The sequence below is a fragment of the Peromyscus maniculatus genome, chromosome 18, assembly GCF_049852395.1.
Source record: "Peromyscus maniculatus bairdii isolate BWxNUB_F1_BW_parent chromosome 18, HU_Pman_BW_mat_3.1, whole genome shotgun sequence".
NCBI lineage: Eukaryota > Metazoa > Chordata > Mammalia > Rodentia > Cricetidae > Peromyscus > Peromyscus maniculatus.
In genome coordinates this window covers 38,089,978-38,115,214 of record NC_134869.1, presented here as the reverse complement: position 1 = coordinate 38,115,214, position 25,237 = coordinate 38,089,978, and the positions used below count along the sequence as shown (strand labels likewise).

Sequence of the window (25,237 nt, the reverse complement as noted above, 5' to 3'; positions counted from 1 at the left end):
GTAATTTTTCCAAGTTACTGAAATATGAAAATTATTAAAGAATGATAATGTGTCCCCTGCTAGTTGTATGGAACTTTGTTGTTGTTTGGTTGTTTTTGCCTTTTTTTTCTGAGTCCTGGAAGCTTAAAGTAACCATCTTGTGACAAACAGAATGAGAGAGTGAGAGGCAGCAGGAGGTTTGGCTTCATTTTAGGAGATAAATCCATCGGCCAAAGTGGCTACAGTGAATTGCAGTCAGCAGACAGAGGAGGTGAAGTATACAGACACCTAGAGACTTTCTATTCTCCTGCACATCCTTTGATAATCATCAGGCTCCAATTCCATCTACACACAGGACTGTAAACAAAGAAGTGAAATCACTTACTTTTATCATACGGAACACAGTAAAAGTATCTCATGTTTGCTATAAGTACGTATGCAATATAAAAGCAAGAAATAAAATTTCTTCTTTGTTTTACAACCTGACGTGAAATTTAGATGATATTCGTTGGGTCTATTTAAAAGGTACTCATGAAGGGCTCAGATCTCAGTCATTGTCTTGAATTGGATGAGGTTCTTATAGCCTTAAATGTTATTCACTCTCTTACTACTTCAGTGTGAGAGAAACAGACATTTTCATAAGCTGTTCCCATTGGCTGACGGAAGTTGCCTCTCAGATCTCAGACTTTTAGTGTGGTGCACAATAGACAGTATCTGTCACTCAAGGACAATTGGATATTCATTATCACCAGGCCTAAGTACACTGAAAGGAATCTCCAGTTTCCTTAAGGCCCTGGGGGTCTGCTCTTAGAGACCAGTTTGATTTTGTTGAAGGATTCCTGTTGAATCAGAGACAGGATGTATAGAAAAGTTGGAAATCAAGCATGGAAATAACCTCAGTAGGCAAAGCACAGCAAACACAGCCCCAAAAGGGGCAGAGAGTACTCACGGTTCCATTTATCCCTTGTTCTTTGGCCTTTTCCACTGGTGGCACCACACTGCACCATCATGCTTCCTTACAGGTCACTCTGCTGGTCATCTCATCACTTTTACACTATATAACTTGCAAATTTGAGTTACTTAAGAAACACTTCATCTTGACTATCTGTGGACTTCACAGTGAAGTCCTGGTGTCTTTGGGCCTTAGTATCTAATTTCAGCAATAGCTGACATCCTCATCCTCTTGTTGAACATAAAGAGGCTTGACTCAGAATTATTAATATTCAAAAGGGCTGTATAAATGACCTTGGTGTAGTTGTGCATGTAAGCGAGTATGGTCAGACAATCATGAGCTGCTAGATTATTCATCTCCCCCTTTGCTGTGTCCTGGTGTGTTATATTTTGTCTTGGAAATAAGCAGGTTTTCCTAACTTTTACAGCACTGTAACCCAGAGGAATGGCTGTGAGCATTTTGGCTTTTGCTCAGCCCTGGTTTGTTCTAATTGTATATCATCAGGCCTGGTTTGTTCTACCTGCATATGTATTATGGATGATACAGTGTTGTCTCCCACAGTCCAGGGAAATGGGAGATGCTAGTGTGAAAAACAAAGCATCAAGCATAAATAGGAGGATGGATCGAGCAAATGATGCCACATTTTTTCCCCCTTCATTTTAACTGTCCTCCAGGGTGCTGGGGAAAGTGGTAAGTTTGATTCTACTTTCTAACCACAATTGCACCTGTAGGGACATCTTGCAATGCTGGTCACTGATGTGGCTCACAGGGAATGCTCAGGATAGGACTAATGATTTCTTCCCTTCTTTGGCAGCTTGCATAGCACATAATCATGCTAGGAGAGATAGTCCTCAGGGAGGATACTTCCAGATCGTTCCTCCAAGGCCTGTGTAATAATAAGTGTATGAGTTCTTTAAGCAATAAGGTCTTACCTTCATTTTCTGTAAGGTATGGCAATAGCCTATATTATTTGGGGAGTCTTTTGAACATTCCTGATCAACACCATTAAAGAAATTTTCCTATGCATGCCTCTGGCAATTTTGTGACATAGTCCTGTTTTGGGGAAAAGCACCATCCTTCTAAATTGTATAACTTCAACATATGTAGTCCTTATTTGTTATATTTTGTTTTGGAAGTAAGCAGATTTTTCTAACCTTACCATGCTATAGCCCCAGAGAAATGATTGTGAGCATTTTGGCATTTTGGCTTTGGATCAGTTCTGGTTTGGTCCAATTTTTTTTTTTTTTTTTTTTGTGTGTGTGTGTGTGTGTGTGTGTGTGTGTGTGTGTGTGTGTATGTCTTATGTTAAAGTGCTCATGTGTGTATAAAGATATAGATAGATAGATGATAGATGACAGATATATAGATGATAGATAGATAGATAGATAGATAGATAGATAGATAGATAGATAGATAGATATTATTGTAATTAGAAAACTGTGATTCAACTTAAAAAGATGTGATTCATTTTGGCCTTTTAAAACTTCCATTGTGTTGTTCATTCCTTCTTCTTCCTTTTTCCTTGGTTTTCCTCAGTCTCCTTTCCCCAACTAAATGTCCCCACTTGTTTTTCCCATTTCCCCTTTCAGTAGGAACTGCTCTAATATTCTCCTCTCCACTACTCTTGTTCACTCTCACACAAAGTACTCCATTTCTACTTTCCTGGTATCTGTTGTGACTCCAGCTTATATATTCCCATCTAAAGACCAGAGGCTGATATCTACTAATAACAAAATTGAGGCATTTGTCTTTCTGGGTCTGAGTTAACTTGCTCAGTATATTTTATAAATCGATCAGTTTACTTGCAAATTGAATGATTTTATTTTTCTTTAGAGCTTAATAGTATTTCATACTCTATATGGTTCTCATTTTCATTATCCATCCACAGGAGAAAGACATCTACTTGGTTTCCATTTCCTTTCTCTTGTGACTAGAGCAGTAATGAACATGGCTGAGTAGGTATCTGTGGAGCAGAATGAATGTTGAATCTTTTCAGCATATGCTGAGAAGTGCTATAGTTCAGTCATATGGTAGATTTAATTTTTGCTTTGTAAAGACTTTCCACATTCATTTTCATAGTGGCTGCATCATTTTGCAAACCCACCAACAGTGAATTAGGAGATTCCCCTTTCGTCCACATCCATGTGAGCTTTGATTATCAATTCTTTTCTTGGTCTTAGCCATTCTGACTGGAGTAAGATGAAATCTCAAAGCAGTTTTAATTTGCATTTATCTAATTGCTAAGAATGTTGAATACTTTTTGAGATTTTTTTAGCCACTTTTATTTCTTCTTTTGAGGACTCTCTGCTCTGATCTATATATTTTAATTGGGTTGCTTATTTTCTTGACTGTTTTTTTACTTCCTTTTGTGAAAAAAATGGCTTTTCATTCCATGCTAAATTTTTACATGATATTTTAAACAACACTTGAGTATAAGTAAATTTCCTGTCTCAGATTTGCTTTTCCAATATATTGGTACTTTTAAGATATTTATTATTAGATAAATGATAAACAAGATCATGAGCTATTTGTGTCAGGTAGATCAAAAATTCTATTTCAACCTGCTCACTAACTGATCTCAGGGAATACTGAAAACTCTTAATTTTGCATTATTTCACTCAGTGCTAAAATAATGAAAAAAATAACCCATGTAAAATAGTTCAGTTGATTAATGACACATAGTTTGGTTTTTTCAACAACTGCTAGCTGTTATAAAAATAATATCAAGTACTGAAGTTCATAAAATTGACTATGCTAATCCAAAATCCACCATCAACGTTTAATAGCAAATCACTAAAAATGTGCATAGAAAAATAACTTCATTCTTGCTCTCATTTATTTTTGTAACTCTGATAAAATGCTGAGGACAACCAGCAAGGAGGAAGTTTCTTTTCCAGCTATGAGTTACAGTCTCTCATGAAGCAGAGCCAGGCAAGAAAATGAAGAAGAAAATGAAGCAGAGACAATTTCTGGGGCATGTCTTTCTGTACACTGTGAATATGTGTTGTTCCCACTGGTTAATAAATAAGTTGCTTTGGCCTGTGGCAAGGCAACTTACAGGCAGGCAGGAAATCCAAGGAGAGAAGACAGGAAAGAGAAAGGAGGGGTTGGGAGAGAGGCTAGCTTGCTGCCTAAGGAGCAACATACCAGGAGAAGACCAGTAAAGCCATGGAACGTGTTGAAAACATAAATTAATAGAACTGGGCTAACATAAGATATAAGGTTGGGCAGTGGTGGTACATGTGGTGGTACATGCCTTTGATCCCAGCACTTGGGAGGCAGAGCCAGGTGGATCTTTGTGAGTTCAAAGCCAGCCTGGTCTACAGAGCAAGATTCAGGAAAGGCACAAAGCTACACAGAGGAACCCTGTCTCAAAAAACTAAAAAAAAAAAAAAAAACATATGAGCATAACTAACAAGAAGTTTGAGCTATAGGCCACACAGTTTGGTATTTAATATAAGCCTCTGAGTGATTATTTTATAAGCAGCTGCAGGACCATGGAACTGGGCAGGACTGGAGAAACTTTTGACTACAGACAATGGATGTGAGCTACACACTGGTTTGCACCTTCATCACTTGCTCAATTTGGTTTCTTATACTACCAGAGATCACCTGACCTAGGAGATTACTGAACACAGTGGGCTGGTATCTTGACATCACTAAAATGTCCCACAGAATGCCCACAAGCCAGTGAAGGCAGTTCCTCAATTGATGTTCCCTCTTCCCAGGTAACTCTAGTCTGTGTCCAGTTGGGAAAAACTAACCAGCAAAATTATCAGAAGCAAGTATTTGGAACAAGAAACAAAAGCAAAAGAGTTAAGCCTTCACACAAAAATGTCATTATAAGCAAAGAATAAGATTAAGTGCCTAGTAACAGATGGTGAGTCAAAGGTAATTTCATGTAGAGGACATTGGGGTTCTTGTTCTTTTTTAGTTTACTTTTAGATGTATTCATTGTATACATTTGAATTTTTGCTTGCATGTATGTGTACATACTCCACAAGTGTCTAGTGATCAAAAATGGTCAGAAGAGGGCTGGACAGTAATGTGCCATCCTACAGGTTTTGGGAAACAAACCCAAGTCCTAGGCAAGTGCTCTTGAAACCTGGGCTATCTCATCAGCCACAGATTTATTTTTCTTTCATCCTTCACTTTTTGCTTTTGAGGAAGGATCTCTCACAGAATTTGGAGCTAGGCTATCAGCATACTGCCTTGAAGAAAATGGAAACAAACATCAGAACAAAATGTATTCTTTTTTTTTTTATTTTGTACATCTGGGGATGGGGCATGTAACATGTGGCATGTGTGGTCAAGGAACATCTTGCACAAGTCAGTTGCCTCCTTCAGGCATGTGGATTTTTGTGATTAAACTCAGGACATCAAAGTTGGTGGGAAGAGTTCTTAGCCACTGAAACTTCCTTGCTGGCACATCATAAATATTCTAACATAATGCCATTTCCCCCCAAGAAAGTTTTATCTATTTTTATCCTTAAAAGTACTATTTGATCTATCTTGCTATGTTCTTTTGAGAATACCCTCACATGCATAAAGTACTATGTTTCCAGAACAAAATGAATCCTGTTTTGCTTATACTATGCTTTTTTTTCTTGTTTGTACTGAGAGTGAGCCATGTTTTACATATTTATTGGTTATTTCTATGCTGTAAAATGATTATTCCTCTGGGCAATTTTTGTACTTCAATTATCTTTTTCTCATAGTTTGATAGGAAGCATTACTTATAGTCTTAACTGTTTTATTGAAGTACAATTTACATATAGTAAACTTCATCCATTTTAATGGATTTTAAATATACAATTATATATTATTATCTAATTGTGATCTGCATTAAATTTATGTTTTATAACTATCATCACAACTAGTTATTTAGAGGTAGTTTTAAAAGATCTGAATGTTATAAGATATAACATTTTTGTTACTATTAATTTTTAAAGTATTTTATAATAAGGGAAAAATCTTTAATATAATAACTGTATTTAATATACTGTGATATTTTCTTTAATAAGATTACATGCATAATTGAAAGAAAATATAATTTCCCATTCTTAGGTGAAGCATTTTATTTATGTCAATTAAATAAGGTTTGGCAATTATCTTCTTCATGTCTTTTATATCTTCATTGATTTAGTCACATTTGAAGGATCATTTACAAGGAAGCAGAGAAAATGTAAGAGCCAGAGGATGGGAGATGTTCAGAAAAATGATGTCTTTTGTGTATGACATAGCCATTGGACATATGAACTCACTAAACCTGTTCTTATCTTCACATGTCCTGCACAAGACTGGGTCCCTCTGTATTTCACCATTGATAGAGAAGGACATCAAGAGAAACCATCTTCTTTGACACACTGTTGACAATTAACAATTGCTGGTATGAAGTAGCTTCTATCAAGTCACCTTTGTTCCAGTAAACAACCATCCACAAATGCTGGGGTTAATACTCTTAACTTAATAGTCTAACTCAGATCCTCCAACTAAATCCAGTGCCTTTCAAGCAAAACAAAGACATGGTCATAGGTGGGGGTTTGTGGAGAAGAAAACTTTCAGAGGAAGATGAGAGACGGGCTTGTGGAAGGAAACGTGAATAGAATTCATTGATAAATATATGAAACAATACAGTTAAAAACTTCATGGGCATGTTGTGACCCTGAGTGAATTTCTCATTTTGCTTGCAACTCTAATATTATTCCTTTACTTTCATTAGCGCTGCATTTTTCCAGTATACAAAAGATCAGAATAGTCAAGTTTTCTAGGTGACCTAACCATTTGTCAATATTTATGAGCTTTTCAAATACAGATGTACTCTGACTTACACGAGAACTATATACCCTCATAAGATGGCTATAAAGTCTTGCCTACAAAGCAGTCTGTCTTAGCAACACAGAAGGCCTTGGAGCATGGTTTGTTCATCTTGGTATCTTTTGGGTACCTGGGAGCTACAGCTTGCTGTCGTCACCCAGCATCATGAGAGAACATTTTTAGCCACAAATCATGTGCTTGAGAAAACTGCACAATTCAATATCCAAAGTGGAATTTTCTACAAAATGCCATTTTTTTCTTCAATGAGGTGAATGGAAACACCATGTCAATCCATTTTTAGGGACATCTGAACACGTGGTCCATTATTTTTATGCTATTGTGTCTGACTTTCTGTTTATAGTTGAATGGTGCATAATTTTGCAACAATTCACTTCAGTTTTCCAATGTTATTATTGTATGTTACAAATAACAGATGATAAGGGTTGAGAAGATGGGTCATCTGGTAAAGCACCCTTGGTGCAAGCATGAGGACCTGATTCTTCAGCTCACCAGCACCCACTTCAAAGCTTCAAAAGTATGTCATGCACCTGTGTCCCCAGCCTTTGGGGCAGAGGGAGGCAAAGACAGGGGGATGGGATTCCTGGACCTTACTGGCAAGACAGACAGTTTAGGCAATTTGATGACTCCAGGTTAAGAGAGCTTGTCTCAAAAAAAAAAAAAGTAAAATGGAAAACATTCAAGTAAGATACGGAATGTGACAACTGGCCTCCACGTATAACCTTACACACATGTGTACAAATTTGCTCATCATTCATTAGAATACAGCACACATACACACACAAACACACACAGAGTGAGACTGTTTTTCATGTTCTTTGATAGATATGTCTTAGTAATAAATTGTAGTTCATTTACATTATTGCTTTGTTTCTCACCCTTAGACTTGTGTTAGTAAAATTCTTTTTCCATTCCTACGGTATTCTACATTTTTCTGGTTGAAGATTCACAGCATCTGTTAACTCAGTGCTTATTCTGTAAAATTCTAAATGTCTTACTCTGTTGAGACCCTTGAGCCTTTGCCATGACAGCCGCCAGAGAGGAACTGCAAGAAGACCCCAGACTGTCATAGGTAGTGTAGCAGCTAATAACAATTACAATTATTAGGCTGAATGATGGAGTGAAAGCCGCCAGATTACACTGATTTTTCCATAAATAAAAATGTACATGTGTCCTCTGAGTAGGAGGTGATATGGAAGAAGTAGAGATCAGTGATAGGCATTTACAACTATGGGATACTCTGATCAGGGTCCATATTCTTCCTGGAACACCTGCTGTGGTAGCATGGAGTCCTCATTGTTGCTGTGGGCATTTTAGATGGAGTGGATCTCCGTGACAATAGCAGAACTTTATAAATGTCAGCACATGAAAACCTAAGGAAGCTGAATTGTTCAGTTTTGCTAGCAAGATATTGAAGAGTGCACAACTATACTAGAACCTCCCAACTTCTGTTCTTCTCTATTCTGTTTTCTTCTGTTGACCTAACATATATTAAAGATCACTGGGGAGGGGCTTATCCATGGATGCTGTATTCTTTTTGGTTAAAGATTTATGCCGAGGACTTGGACAGATTATGTCCTTATTTAGTATTAAATGATTTTACTCCATCTTCTCATAGATTTTGTATGAATGATGTGCTAACCTAGGAAGTACTATCCTAGAAATACTTGGAAATATCAAAATATAATTATATATATATATATTATATGTATATATTATACTGATTTAAACTATCAAAAATGAAATTTTAAGAATTATATAAAAGCAAAGATAAAATCTCACCTTGAAATTTCGTTCTCATTAGTTCCTTCTGAGGTTCATTATTAAATGTTTGATTGACACTTTATTCTCATAATAAATGCTCTAAGGACCCCATTTAGCCTGTGGAGGGAAAGACATCTTGAACTATGAAAGCATTATGTTAAGTGTGCACAAAACTTTTCCACTTGAATCCTTTGCTCTTGTTCATTTAATGCAAAATGAAAATCAGCATTGATCTTATTTCCTATATTTTAAAGTGTAATGTTATTTGTATAAGATTATATTTGTTTATATATGTTAGGTTTTAAGATGGCATTTATTTATGTTTTAAGAGCAATCAAATCATCTAAAAATTATTAATGTCCTTAGTTATTATAGTCATACAGATTAGGAGTGTTGGTGTAAGTATGGGTTTGAATTCTTTCCCCTAATATTCTGTGCTATACTAAAGAGTTCTGATATAATTTAGCTCCATTTCAAATAACAAAACAAGTTTGACAGTGAACTTATTTTTGAAGACCAATAGGACACATAGACACATGTAATCCAAATGAAGTGTATGCCAATCAAAATATAACTTAGTATATCTAGTGGCAAGAATTGCACAGTGAGCAATTATCAAATTATTTCCTTAACTGATCCTCATTCCATCAAAATTACTGATGAACTGTACAGTCAGTCAGTCATAAACTGTAGTGAAAGCTGTCAAAAGATCTTGCAATTGAAAGGCTGTTTCCAGAGTAGTGACACTCTACAAACATTGACTGATTTAGGTAGATTCTTAAATATATTTTTAAGTATTAACATTTATGTCAAGAAGTTAAGGCGATTTTGATAGCAACATTGATAACTCTTTAGTTAACTTATGTCTTGCTGATGAAAACAGAATAGCTAGAAATTCTTGTTTGCTAAAAATTTATCTGTCTCATCTACCTCATAAACACACATTTTGTCAATTATAAAATGTAAATACTAAATTGATTTCATAATTCTGGCATCTAGAATTGTGTCAGCTCATTTTGTGTTTGGGGCCATCGTATGTGTGATAATTTTGCTGTTCTTCTCACAGGCAGTCATGTGGTTACATAAATGTAGAAACAAAAATGGATCATATATTCAGGCAAGACCAAAGAGGTGGGAACAAACAGGAATGATCAGAGGAAAGAAGAAGGGAGGAAGTTATGCAACTATTTTCTTTATAAGTTATTAAAAAAGTTATTTTAAAATGATTTGAATATATGCATGGAGTTTGTAAAGATAGAAAAGCTAGTCTTTTACTCAAGTGTTTGAACACTATATAATTGAAGAGTAATCCAAAACAGAAGAATTTTTTTCTTTTCATTTTGTTTTAATTTGAAAGAAGAAATATAGAAAATAGACATTGCTGGGCCTAGTGGTCCATGCCTGGAATCTCTGGTACTGATGCAAGAGTATTAAGAGTTCCAACCCAGTCATATATTTTCTAGATCCTTCATAGTACCTTTAACTTTATTGTAGCTAAACCTTGATGCCTTTTATATATGTGTATAATTTCTTTGATATTTGTACATTTATGTCCTTTTATAGACTCATTTGATGATAAATAATACATTAAATGTGTCATTCTGTGAGTTTTGCTACTGTAACATGTACTGAGAATTGCTGCAAAGTCATTAATAAAGATTTACTTTGCTTTCAGCAAAGGTTTATTTTGACATATCCTAATTCACTTATTATTTTACTACATTTATTTATTTCTCATTTTTTATTGGGTATAACATTGTACTTTCCTTTGAATATGTGGTTTTCTGTAGGATAATTCTAGAAGTGAAAATACTGAGTGCAAATGCCAGTTTAAAATTTTGATGAGTGCTGTACTAAGTTGTCCTTTGAGAAAACAGTGTCAATTTACATCAATTATCTATGAACTATCCATTTCCTACATTTCTAAAATATTGGCTTCTTTTTCTGTCTCTTGCATGAAAATTTTTATCCCCTGCCTATTTAGTTATATTTTCTGTTAGCTAATAAAGGTGAACAATTTCACAGTAAAATAAACTAGGAATTTAAAATGATTTTAAAAATTTGATTTTAAAATGGTATACGTGATGGGCATTCATGGTGACTATTTGAAAATTGAAGTGATGATTTGACTCTATACATATTTTTGTGTATTGGATATTTTCTTTTGATATCTAAATGTTGGAGAGAATCCTTTTATAATTGTAAGTAAATAATCCTAACTGTGTCAAAAAATTACTTTTGGGTATTCTGTATATCATTCATGCTTTGGAAATTTAAAGATTATTTCAAATGGACATGGTTTAGAACAGCGTAGAAAATGTAAGTACTTTTAAACCAGCCCTTTGAAGGAGTAATTTGTATATTGTAAGCACTAGAGAAAATTTCAAATTCCTTTCTATAAAGTATGGATATTAAATATATAAATCTGAGACAAACTGAGAAGTCAGTGACAAATAATAGATACCTTGTTTTGTTTTTATACTTTACTGGTCCAATAAAGGTTACATTTAGTACTTGTCAATATGCTATTATAAGTGTAAATCCTTTATTCATGTCTTCTCAGAACTTTTCAAGTTATCCTAAAGAGTGAATAATTGGTCTACAGAGTGAGTGCCAGGACAGCAGGGGTACACAGAAAAACCCTGTCTTGAAACACACACACACACGTATTTTCACAGTAGTCTTCTTTCAGATTAATGTATAGAGTTTAAACCCTAAAACTCTTACCTCCTTATGCCTGAGGAAGAATAAAAAAGCAGAGTGTGGGGAGAATAGAGGAGGGATGAGGATAGAAGGATATCAGGGGTTGAATATGATAAATAACCAAGACAAAAACAAAAACATGATAGACTTGAAAGAAACTATCACTATGAAATAAAATAATTTAAGGAAAATTCACCAATTAATTATTATTTGGATGAATGAATCACATTAAAATAGTCATTTGGAATGTCTTAAAACATTAAGGCCTGCCAAGTTTGTAAGGGTTAGAGCATCAGGGGTTTTGCTGGGAAAATATGTCTCCTAGTAACATCAGAAGTTATACTTGTCAAGCTTCACCAGCATGACACACAAATGTGAACTCAAAGAGGATGACAGAAATGAACATGTTAAATATGGAATATTCCACACAGTCTCCACCCTACACAAAGAACTATGGGCAGACAAATAAACCTGGGAAAGGGAGAGGTGGCCCTCTTCAGGGAAGAGCATGCCAATTGGTTGTTCAGTGCCAAATGGTCAGCCCTGAAAACATGCATACAAGTAACATTACATTGGCTCAGCAAGTTATATTGTATATATATATTATATATATATATATATATATATATATATATATAATATATATATACAATAATGCAATAAGGTTTTTTATTATTCTTTTACTGAAAATAGATTATTTTCTAATACAGTACATCTTGACTATTCCCCATCTACTCCTAGTTCCTGTCCACTTCCCCTTCTCCTCATCTGCTCCCTTTCTGTCTCTCACTAGATAGTAACACACTTCTAAGACATAAAAACCAAATATGACAAAATAAAATATAAGAAGATGAAGCAAATACTATCATATTGAAGTTGGACACATCAATTCAAGAGGAAGAGGAGAATCCCAATAGTAGACAAAAAGAGTCAGAGCCCTACCCACTCACGGTCACAGTCAGAGTCTCATAAAAATACTATGTCTCATAAAAGTAATAATTGCTGTGGAACAAACTTTGTACAGTGTAAATATGTCTTTCTTTCATTGATTCACAAAGAGCTGACTGCCCTATAGCTGAGCAGGAGACATTAGGCAGAAGAGTTAGACTAGGAGAATTCTGGGAAGAAAGAGGGTGGAGTTGGAAGAGTCACCAAGAGAGGAAGAGGGAGCAAGACAGGCTGGAAGACAGGTAAAGCCACAATCCATGTGGCAGTACATAGATTGATAGAAATGGGTTAATTGAAGTGGTTAGAACTAGTTAGTAATAAGCCTGAGCTATTAGCTGAGCATTTATAATAAAATATAAGTCTTTGTTTGGTTATTTGGAAGCTGGTGGTTGGGACAGGAAAACTCTGCCTGTAGCTAATAGCTATACTATATATGCAGGGGACAGGATGTAGATCCATGGAGGCCCTGGACTTGCTGCTTCCATCTCTGCAAGCTCATATGTGACTTATTTAGTTGACACAGTGAACCTTGTTCTCCTGGTGTCCTCAATCCCCTCTGGCTCCTACAATCGTTCTGTCTCTTCTTCTGCAGGATTCCCTGATATCTGAGGCTATGATGGAGACTTCCCATTTAGATTCTCTTTCTGCTTAATGTCTAGCTGTCAGACTCTGCATCTGCTCTTAGGTTTGGTCTTTTCACAGTATCCCAGAATCCCTGGATATTTTGTGTCAGGAAGTTTTTCTTTTTTTAATTTTGATATAATATTTTCTTTGACAGATGTATTCATTTCTTCTATCATATCTTCAGTGCTTGAGATTCTTTCTTCCATCTTTTGCATTCTGTTGGTAAAGCTTGCCTCTCTAGTTCTTCTTGGAATTCCTAAATTTTTAATTTTCAGAATTTCCTCAGTTTATGTTTTCTTTATTGGTTCTATTTCCTTTTCAGGTCTTGAACAGTTTCATTTGTTTTTTTAACTAATTTTTTCTTGGCTTTTCTTAAGGGATTTATTCATTTCCTACAAATGTTTTTCATTTTTCTGAACTTCTGTAAGTAATTTATTCATTTCTTCTATAAGGACCTATATCATCTTTGTATAGTTAGTTTTAAGGTCTTTTTCTTGTGCTTAATCTATGTTGGAATATTCAGGGCCTGCTACAGTAGGCTAGCTGGGCTCTAGCAGAGATATATTGCCCTGGCTGTAATTAATTTTGTTCATAGGCTGGTATCTAAACATCTGGGTTATAGTGATTATAAATCTAGGTGCTGATTGGTGGGTTTGTCATTGTTCCATGAGAATTCTATTCCTTGGTTTCTAGAGTGTAATGGCTCTGAGTTCCCTGTTTTACTGGCTTGCTCGGTTTGAGTGTTCACAGGGAATGCCTATTGGTGGTGGAGGCTTGGATACTGGGATGAGTTGGAAAGGTTTGGGGCAAAGGTCTTTATGATCCATTGGGATGGGGTTAAAAGGAAGAAGGGACCAGAGTGGGATGATAATTCAGGTATTGGATCTCAGGTGCAGTAGGAGAGGTATGGGTCTGCTTTCTGCCTACTTGTTGACCTGGGAGGAGTAGCTCTTGGGTTGGCTAGGGTTGGGATCTGGGACAAAACAATGAATTGGGGGAGGGAGGTTAAAAGGGGAAGAAGATCTGTGGGGTCCATAGGAGATAGGAACAGAGGGGTAGGGGTATGGAAGTCTACCACATATTTTCTGCTACAAAACTGGAGATGAGACTGAGGAATTGAATTTCAGGGAACAGAGAGAGAAGAGAAGATCTGTGGGTAGCCTACCTGGTTTTCTGGCAGGCATAACCTGTGGGTTAGCAGGGCATGTCTCCTGAATTTAGGGGCTGTGATAAAGCAATTGAGTCATGGGGGAGGGGGTAAGGCAAGATAAGGCTGGAATAGTCTGTGGTTTCCACAGGAGATGTGGGCAGAGCAGGGTGGAAGGCTGCAGCTGGTGTTGTGTTACAGTGCTGGGGACAAGAGTGGAAGACTGGATTTGGAGAAGGCGGAGAGGTGAAGGTCTTCAGTTCACTTGCTTATTTCCCTGTTCTGCTTGGCTGGTGTGTTCCCAGTGAATGTCTCCTGGTGTTGGAGGCCAGAATAACTGGATGAGTTGGGGGAAAGGAAGTTTGGGGGAAGAGGAGCTTTATGATCTGTTGGGGATGGGGTCAGATAAGAATGGGAGGCAGCAGCTGGTTTCCAGTTACAGAGCTGAGTTTGAGACCGGAGGGATTGGATCTTAGGAGCAGTAGGAGAGGTGTGGGTCTGGCTTCATCCTGCTTGTTGCATTGGTAGGAGTGGACCGTGGGTTAGCAGGGGTTGCCCGCTGGAGTTGGGGCCTGGAATTGGGAGACCAAGTGGGGTAGAGAGGTTAGAGGGTATTGATTGACTGTGATGTGAGTGGGCCATGGAGTCATGCTGAGGGAGACTATAGCTCCTTTTCTGTTGCAGTGCTGGGATTGAAACTGTGGGATTGGATCTGGGAGACCAGGGAGAGAAGAGAAAGTCTGAGGACAGTCTACTTGGTTTTCTGACAGAGGTGGCCTCTGGGTTGGCAGAGGGTGCCTTCTAGAGTTGGGGGCTGGGATAAAGGGACCCTGTCAGAGGACAAAGGTTAGAAGGGGATGAACCATGGAATCCACAGGAGATTTGGGCAGAGGGGAAAGAAGGGTGCAGCTGGTATTCTATTGCCATGCCAGGGATGAGACTTTAAGGGGCAGTTTTGAGGAAGGAAAAGGAAAACGGTTTAATTAATTTGCAATCTCAAAAGTAAACAAAAACAAAAAAGCATAAAACTGCCAGTTTTAGACACAATGAATTATACAAGCATACTTTTTAAAAAAAGACTTTAAAAACCTATTAGAACTGTATCAAAATTTCTGTAGCAGTACATATAATTCAATGCAATTATTGAGATATTCACTTTTCCCCACATTACCTAGTGAATGTCCTTTAAGTCAGATATTTTTGGTGCATTGAGATGGATTTTCAGATGATTTAAATATTAAGTGGAGCTTTCAGGACACTAATGTTCTCAAACTGAGTCAATGTCTAGAAAATAGGGCTTAAGCTGAATTCTCAAAAGAAAAGAGTTGCTGACCTGCTATTAAGCCCTCATTCTTGGACTCAGTTCTGTAAACAGTTTTCTCAGGTCAGTGGCGAGGATAACTGGTTTCTGAATGATCACTTCTCAATGGATAAGCAATAGAGACAGCATGATAGCTTGTGTCTCTGAAGCTATCAATCCTCACAAGTTACAAGAAACTTACCCAAAAAGTCTGAAAGTGTTCCAAATATGCTAAATAACTTTAAAGATCTAGAAGAATGCAAAGCATCCAATATTGCCCCTCAATAGAGCATTAATGGGACATTGAACCGTGAGTAAAAAGCAAAGTGTATACACATTGTGGGGTGTGTGTGTGTGTGTGTGTGTGTGTGTGTGTGTGTGTGTGTGTTTCTTTTTTTTTTGTCATTTCAGAGTTTCTCCATACAATGATCTTGAGATCCAGACAAATTTCATATGATTGCAAAGACCCAAATATCACTTAAATTTAGGTTAGTCGTAAAGAATGAAGTGATGCTTTCATAAATTCCCAGTGTGCTTGTTTCTCACCTAGAGGACAGAGCACGGAATACAAGTAATGCTTCAAAAAAAGAGGAGTACAATACAATCTATCATACTTCCTCAAAGGAACTGGTTACCTATCTCAAATTGTTCATTTTGTTTTACATCGAGTATAGAAAGTTTTCCTCAAATATCTCAAGATTTTTTTTTTCAGGGAAAAATGGAATGGAATACTTGTCATATTAATAAAGCTTTGGAAAAATATAACCTTATCATCATCATCATCATCATCATCATCATCACCACCACCACCACCATCATCAACAATCACCATTAGCATGTTGTGGAAGAGTCAAGGTTTCTGTTGCTTCTGCCAGGCTGAATACACTAAACTTACTGGCCTGGGTTTCTCTGTTGTTCTCCAATTCCCTCCTCTCATTTTGTGGTTTTCACTGCTGGGTGCTGGGATTATAGATGTGAACCACTGAGTCTGTCTTTTTTTTAAATCATTTTTTCCCCTGAGATCAAACTCAAAAGTCTTCATGCTTGCTCAGTAAGCACTTTTGGATGCTCAGTTACATCACAGGTCTGGGTAAGCAATTTAGACTTGAGTTTTATGTGATGTTTTGTCATTCAGTTTCTAATCCTATTCATCAAATTAATCAATCCACTCATCTGTTTCTTCCTCTGAAGGAAGCTTGTTTCGCCATTGTAAGAAGTCACAATTGTCTAAGTTTCAGTCAAAAGAAAAAACAGATGTTCTATACAGGTTCTATGCTCACACGACAGAAACCATGTATCTTTAAAATCTCCTTGTTTGTTTGCTTGTTTACATTGGGCATTTGAAAACAGAAAATTTCAGAGCAGGGTTGCAGCTGGACACTAATGAAAGAATTCAGAGCATGGGTCCAACTCCTTATGTGTAGCATGAAAGAGGCACTGCATCCGATTCTTCATACACCACACACAAAAACAAGAGAAACGAAAAGAAAAAGACAGTTTACTTCCAAGATGACTTAGGAAACAACAACAAAAAATCTTTGAGAACTATATTGAAAATATTACAATCTGGAATGATACTATAATAATTCTATGTTTCTTGGTATGTATACATGGTGAAGAACAAAGTGTGCTTGGCTCTTAGGTGAAAAAAAAAACCAAGTATGTTCTATAACAAACCTAATATGTCTAAGACATGGTCATTGAAAGATATAGTCAGTGTACAAGTGAAAGGAGGTAGCCAGGCGGTGATGGCGCACTCTTTCAATCCCAGCACTCGGGAGGCAGAGGCAAGCAAGATCTCTGTGAGTTCAAAGCCAGCCTGGTCTATAAAGTGAGTGCCAGGAAAGGCACAAAGCTACACAGAGAAATCTTGTCTCGAAAAACCATAGAAAAACCAAGTGAAAGGAGGTAGGACAAATTAAAGTTCATAACTTATGTCTCTGGTTGGCAGCTTCTGTATTTTATGCTTCCTACACAAATATAAAACTGATAATTTCATAATTCATTTTATTTATGCAGCCTAAAAACAGCATATTTTTCCACATCCAATTGAAAAGAAAAAGATGACTGATTTATATTTTCTCTCAATAAAACAATAATTAAAATCTGAAGGGTAAGTTTATACATCTTTAATTGCCTGAACCACTGCTAATTCGGACACCTGCCCAAATGGAGTAAGTAAATAATGAACTACAGAGAAGGTAAGCAGGGACTTTATGGCACTAGTGAAACATTGAATTGCAATTATAGTTATATAATTTAATTAAGAGTTTGTAGTTTGGGTGTGGCACAGTGGCACATGCTTTAAATGCCAGCCCTGGGGAAGCAGAGCAGAGCAAGTGATTCCTCGTCAGTTCACCTGCAAACCAGCAAGAGTTACAGACTGATAGCCTGTTTAAAAGAAAAGAGTGTTTGGAAAACCAAACAAATTAATATTAAAGAGAAGTATTAAAATCTAACCTAACAATAATTCATAGTGAATACCAAGTGCTTATCATTCTCCTTAGGTCTGTTGTGATGTAGTAATTCACCCTATATACATACCATGGGCCATTGAGGTATAACCCTTGGGTGTTTGTTGTTAGAGTTGTTGGCTTTTGTTTGTTTGTTTGTTTGCTTGCTTGCTTTTTGAGACTGTGCAGCCCCCTGCCTTTATTTTGATTTTTGGTCTGGAAACTTGAAATATGGACAGATTGACTCATGAACTTGCAGAGATCCTCCTGTCTCTGCACCAAGAGCACTGTGGCTACAGAGAAGTGCATAGTCTGGCTGACTCTTTTAATATTGCTTTATTGTTTTGTATTACAGGTATTTAACAAACTCCCTTGTAGTGGGTAGATCCAGCTTTGACCTTGAAGCATGGCCCCTAGTAAGGCATCTGGTAACTGCCATGCAAGCCTATTTATTATCTGCCCCTAGAGCAGGGCCCAGATGGGAGCCCTTAAGACCCAAGATGCTTACATGCCAGCCCTCTTGGCACCTCATGATCCAGGATGCTGGATTGCAGACCGAGTCAGAGTTCTCCAGAGAACCATGCTGGACGGCACCTCACCTCTCCCAGACCCTCTAACAGACCCCTTTATTGGTTGTAATTTACCCCCAAATAAACCTCTTTTTAGGCTGGTACCAGATAAACTACTTGGAGTTTCCTTATTAGTTCCTTACTTTACTCCCTAGCACACAGCTGATTAAGTTTGTGCTCTGGTTCGGATGCTGCTCTTGGGTACTAGGATTAGAAACTGACCGAAAATGACAAAGCTGAATGTTGCTGGAGGGCTTCTCTCCAGGTTCCACCAAGCCCTGCAGTCCCACAATCCAAGTATAAAATAATCACTCAGACGCTTATATTACTTATAAACTGTATGGCTGTGGCAGGCTTCTTGCTAACTGTTCTTATATCTTAAATTAACCCATTTCTATAAATCTATACCTTGCCATGTGGCTGGTGGCTTACTGGCGTCGTCACATGCTGCTTGTCCTGGTCGTGGTTGCAGTGTCTCTCCCGCTTCTTCCTGTTTCCCCAATTCTCCTCTCTCCTTGTCCCACCTATACTTCCTGTCTGGTCACTGGCCATCAGTGTTTTATTTATATAGAACGATATCTACATCAGCTGAATTTTATTAGCTTGCAGTCCAGTCAAAGAAGCATTTGGCCATTAAATGGTCACACAGTGTAAACCATGGCCAGTGATTCCTTTCTTTAGTGGAGCAATCAACTTGGTTGTTATGGTAAGCAGTAGTACCTGGCCTGCATCAAGTAGAGTGAGTGGAGACACTTCACCCCAGGTAAACTTATTCTCTTCCTTCTGTGGCAAATATCCTGTTCAGAACAAGTGGCCAAAAGAAGCCACGTTGAACTACAGAAGAAGGGTGAAAGAGGAGCAAGACCATGTGACTGGTGCATGCTCAAGTGGACACTGAATAGAATGGTCTTCCTACATCTTGTTGTGTTCCTCTGTTAGTTTCATTAGGGCACCTATCAATTCCTCTACAAAAGCATTTTACTTATGTGTGTGTGTGTGTGTGTGTGTGTGTGTGTGTGTGTGTGAGGTGAGTGTATTTCCACCACAAACTTCATGTAAGCCGTTCCTTGTTATAACTACAGCTATCAATGCCAATTTTAAAGGATGGAGTTCGAGAAAATGCACAGCTGTACATTGTTAGCCACCCAAGAGGCTCATGGAATATATCATTTCCACTGAAGTTGTGATTTAGTCTTTCTGTGAACTCTGCTTTCTATTCCTTGACTTAATTTAAATTCATCTAATGAGATATAGCCATTAAGGTAAGGCATAATGAGATTGGGGCTGAATGCCCTGATTGGCATGATAGTTAATATACTAATTTATTTCATACATCTTTGTGATAAAATAAGATTCAAATGCTATCGTATAAGTAAGCATGTTTGTGTAGCTCATCAACAAATAGAATTTCTGAAGTTCCTGACCGCCCTGCTGATGTTATCTCTTTTGTACTCTCTCAAGTTGGAGGAAGGGTTATCTGGAAAACTTACCATTTTCAAAGCTTAGTGGTCAAAATTTACAGGAAGTACCCTTGAGATCAATGCCTGTGAAAGGAAGTGAGGGAAATGATGCTGGGAAAAGGAGACATTGCAGTGCAGATGTGGTCCAGGAGCCTCTGCTGAGCACATGAGGACCTCCGAAGCTCTCACCGCTGTTCAGTTTCTATGCATTGCAGGTAGGTAGCGTTTTGTTCTTGTTGTTGACATTTCCAGGCCTTCAGGAGATTGCATTCCCCAGCAAAAGAAGTCAAGACAAAAGTGGGAATACTTTTCAGCTGAAGGCAGAGTCCTTAGTGAATAGTGTGTGCGCATCTCTGAATCCTACATGTCCATTTTACAGAATTTTGACTTTCATGGAATATGCAAAGAGAAGATTGGTGGTGGCTGAAGACCTAGAGAATTCTAACCCTACTTTTTCAGCCCAGTAGCTTTTATGAAAATGTTGATTTTTAAAATCCATTCTGTCCTATCCTTATTAACGTTTTTGTTAATACAGTATCTACTATGAAATATTCCTCTAAATATATATCATTTCAGAAAACATTATGCTTACACATAAATTAAAATGTAGTTTAAAAAAAAAGGAAAATATTACCTAAAGATAAGCATCCCAAGGGCAACAAGGTTCAAACTTGGAGCTCAAAATAAAATCTTGAATTTATATTTCTTATACCAATTTGTATAACGGTGATTTCACTCCAATAATTTCAAGTCAATTTATCAACTGAAAAATAAACTAACATAGTAATCTGCATACTTTATTTAAAAATACATTTCTTATGCAACCTAAGTGAGTTGGTTAGTATGACTAACAGTAAGTAGCTCATACACTGTTTTGCTATGTAGTGCCAAAGTATTTACTGGTCCCTAGGGAACCTCATAGATTTTTCAAGAAGTATTGTTAAAAAAATAAAACACACAACACTAATGATGTTGCTTCATATGTAAAAAATACACAGAAACAAACAAGACTTCTCCAGAACCTGTTATTTCTACTCTTTAACTATATAAAAATTTCTCTTTGGCTCATGATTCTGTTTGTAAAACAAACCTCAATTTATTTCAAGAATTGATGTAGTGAATTTTTAAGTTTTCTACTTTGAAGCACCATGCCAGTTTAACTGAAAGCAAGTCTGACAATAATCCCAAAGCTGAGTAATCAAGATCTCAAAACCGAGTTAGCAATTAGAATGCTCAACACTCTGTTGCTCCTGCCTTAAGCTAGTCTTCTGAAGCAGATCATCTCACTTGTGCATGATACAGTCTGCAGCATTAACATTGGTTATGAACTTGGGGCCACAGTTTTTATTAAATTTATCTATTTATTTATATTTTTCCTCTTTTTTCATTTTACATACCAACCTCACTCCCCCCTCTGTCCCCTTCTCCCACACCTCCACCTTTTCCCATTCCACTTTCAACCACTCCTCAGAGGGGGTAAGGTCTCCCTTGTGGAGTCAACAAAGTCTGCTATGCCAAGTTGAGGCAGAACCAAGCCCCCTACCCCTGCATCAAGGCTAAGCAAGATATACCACTATAGGGAATGGGCTCCAAAAAGCCTTCATACACCTGCGATAGATAAGTCCTGATCCCATTACCAGGGGCCCCACTAACAGATCAAGCCACCCAAACAAATCAAATCTCAAATTTTGCATGAACAATCAAGTTGCTCTCCAACAAACGGCCATGCCAATACACATTAAAATGTAACAACAGAAAGATCACTTGTCTGAATAATTTTAGATTGGGTAGACTTGAAAACACCTATACATAGGGGGTGATGACCAAATCATAAAGCATTTAAAGATTTTTATGAAATGAATATATTTGTAATTGGCAAGAAATTTCCTCTTACATTCATTGAAGGTCCCAGTCATCTTTGTAAGCAGGTTCTGAATCTAACCCTGAAATAAATATACACGTCCACCAGATGACGAGAGTGGAACAACAGCCCCAAGTTTCAGTGTGGCACTTAAGAAGTTTGTTTTCTGTTGTCCTGGGTTGGATGTTCTTTCATTCAGATAACTTTGGCATATATTCTGGTTGGAAGACTGATGTTTATTCCAAGATTTCAGACATTTAAATCATTGAGTTGATAAAAAATAATGAGGAATTTTGGCTAAGGCCTTTGTTTATTGCTATAGCTCTACCTTTAGTAACTGGATAAATCATGACTGAAAATTAGTAAAACCATACAAACTTAAATGCAATTTATCTTTGTTTTTTCCAATAATTATTATAGCACTTTTACTGCTTTAAATGCTGCAATCTAAGTTTTATGGTTTAAGTGTATAATTAATAATCTCCAAATCTTTACATTTTTATTAAAATAGATTTGATCCTTTTTTATTTTAAAAGCAGGATACGATTTTCTAAAGTTGCTACTGCCTTTTTGGAGTTGAGTGCTTATAAAATAGGCAGGCTTTAGCAAATAATTTTCACTATAAGCATGTGAAATTGTACTACATGCTAATTGAGGCATAAATATTTTCAGTACAAAGAGTCTTATGACTATTAGGACATAAGAGACATAATATTTTCTTAGAATGTATTTATTTAATTAACTGCATTGTTGGTGTTTCCATGTAAAAGTTATCAGCTGCCACGGTCATACATAGAAGAAAAATGGATGAGGACTCTAAGTATTATTTTCTGGCATAAGGAATTTTTCTTGGCCTTTGGCTGGCCCTAAAACACTTCCCTGTCTTGTGAAAACCTAGTCACTAAAACAAGACATTCAAACTGATCCCTGTGTTTTTCAGGGAAATTATAGATCAATGTTTTACAATGTGTCAATTATCAGGTAACACATTCTTCACAGTAGGTAATTAGCAGGTGATAATGAGAATCAAGTCCAATATTTCACATGTGCCCTAAAAGCTACACTTCCAGTAGGGGGAAGGAGCTGAGAAACAGAGCTGCAAAATTGTTTCCCAAATATCACTTCACTGAATACAAAGGCCAGTTCTTTAAAAAAGAATTTACAAGAATGATAAAACTTTCACAAATCTGAATCTACCCATAGCCAGGTAGGAGCATTGATCATTATTATTACATGTTCTGTACCATGGAATATGGTTTGGACAGAATCATTTTAACAGTAACAAAAACTATTTTCATGTTAACTCATCATAAACAAATAGCATGGCTCAATAATCACTTATTTGTTATGGTTCTAACTTTTCTTCCACTTTTAAAAGTTAAATGTTGACAAATTTTAACTCTGTGGAATATGGAGTCAAAATGATCCTGTTATATATGCATATTATATATAAAGATTGGATAATACTAACATATCCTTCAGCTCCAATGGTTTCTTGAAAGCTAAGGTGACTGGAAATTGAGTATCAGTCAAATTTGATATGCAAATTTGATATGCTGAAATATACTAGATGGAATCCACACCATGATTCAACTAACAATGAGTTTATTGTCTCGGAATCTACATCATTAGATTGCCAAAGCATCCAACATGACTAATTAAAACTAGGCTTGGGAATTAAAAGAGACTGGAAGCATAACACTGACGTTCAAGACAAGTGATCTGGAATTTTAAGTTTTGGACTTTGATGCTGAGTCAGTTGTTTCATGCTGTGCAATCAGAGTAGGTAATTTTACCTGACTAAATCTCCATTGTCTTCCCTTTGAGACTATTGATACGAACAAAAGTGAGTGGTTCCTGAGGAGAGGACAGAAACAAACTAAGAACATGAATGAACTTATTACAGTGCTTGGCAATGAGGGCACAAAACAATTAATTGCTGTTTTTGTTACTCTTGGGTCTACCATTATGCTTTCTGCTGAGCCTTGTTGGGATTTACTTAGATATCACCCTGAAGAAGGCAGAATATTAAACTATTGTAATCCAGAAACAAATCTAGCATAGGATATTGAACTAGATAGAAGTCACCTCCCAAGTAGGAAGACTTTAAATTATGCAACATGGAGCAAGTTAGTGTTGATAAAACGCAGTTGCCAAGAGGAGAGTTCAGGAGTGAAAAAAAAAAAAAAAAACTGTCATGGTGTACACAAACTCTTACCATGGCAGTGGGTCCTACACATCAAGTGCTTCCTGACTCAGAACTGTTTGGGACTGTCAATGACAAAATGTATGAGGGTCAGAACACATTATGTTCAACAAAGAGTGAAGAGTTTAGAGAAGAAACATGAAATTAGGCAATAGGAAAATATTGATCACTGACTTATTTCTTGCATGAACAGAAAGGATCAGAGACAGTTTCAATTATTGGTGTCAGCCTTTTATTATGCAAAATTCATTAGGATATATGTCTAATAAATGATATATTATACATAATGTATATCATGCATAATGTATATGTATATAATTTATTAGAATACATATTCTAATATTTGTATGTATATTTATTATGCATAGGGTTTACATTTGTCCATGATTTCAAGCATCCACTAGGGGTTTGGGGAAACACCTTTGTGAATAAGGGGGCATATGTGTGTGTGTGTGCATGTGTGTGCGTGTATGTATTTGTATATGTATATGTATATATGTATATATATATTTGTGTCTATTTTTACATATATGGTATAAATATACATATATTTGTTGTTAAATCTATGAGTTATATGACACAGACTATGTATTAAACAGATTATTTTACCACATAACAGTGAACCACGTATCTTTACCACTTTAAAAGTCCAGAAATGAAACTATTTCCTTCTAGACAGCTCTTATTACTTCTAGTATAATATATTATGATGTACCGAATGAATTTTTAGATATGACAGGTCAATGTGGCCTTCTACTGGATTCTATAGTAAATCTGTAAAAGCTGCAGTTCTACATTTCCCTTAATTGACCCACTGTAATAATAATAAAAAAAGAAATAATTACCTTTTTTAGCCACTCAGATTGCTCACTATGAATGTGCAATTGTTATAGAAGCTGGCTATACTGAGAAAATGCCAAAGGCATTCACAGAAATCCAGAGTTCATGAAAAGGTTCTGCTTTATTAGTCTTTGCTGTTGAGTAAAATTATGCTTAATGAGAGGGGAAACAAAGGTGGAGAGACAGTGCAATGTTTTGCGTAACTACGGAAACAGTTGCTAGGAGGCACATACACACAGCTAGAAATTCACTTCTGGGACTCACTTCTGCAACCCCCAACCTTGGCCCCACTTAGGGGGTTTATATGGATATTCACTGCTGTGCTTGGTCAGTGAGGATTTTAGCGGATGGCTAGTCTCTTTCTCTCTCCTCATCTTTGAGTCTGAAGGCACATATCATTGTGATGACACAGACTGCTAATGAGAGAAGAGGTAGAAGCTAATTTCCAGCGAGATTGCTTTCTTGAGTTGAATTAAATATTTCTATTGCTTAGTACGTTCCTAGCCCCTTTGACAACACATGAAATGAAAGCTTTCAAAACTAATGCAGTATTTCCTCACCTCTCATTCCATGTCTATCTTTTTTAACGGAGTTTA

At 36.7% G+C, this 25,237-nt stretch overlaps 1 long non-coding RNA gene across 2 annotated transcripts; it reads right to left on the bottom strand.

The window, feature by feature from the left end:
• Positions 1 to 8,553: 8,553 nt before the first annotated feature.
• On the bottom strand, positions 8,554 to 24,815 carry LOC121823655 (uncharacterized). Of its 2 annotated transcripts, none has more exons than XR_013045729.1 (3): positions 24,647 to 24,815; positions 23,392 to 23,452; positions 8,554 to 8,647 (listed from the first exon to the last, which is right to left on the bottom strand). It is a non-coding gene; the product is annotated as an uncharacterized LOC121823655 (long non-coding RNA). The 2 variants fall into 2 exon arrangements; XR_006065151.2 differs by lacking the exon at positions 8,554 to 8,647 and adding an exon at positions 19,775 to 19,988.
• Positions 24,816 to 25,237: the final 422 nt, after the last annotated feature.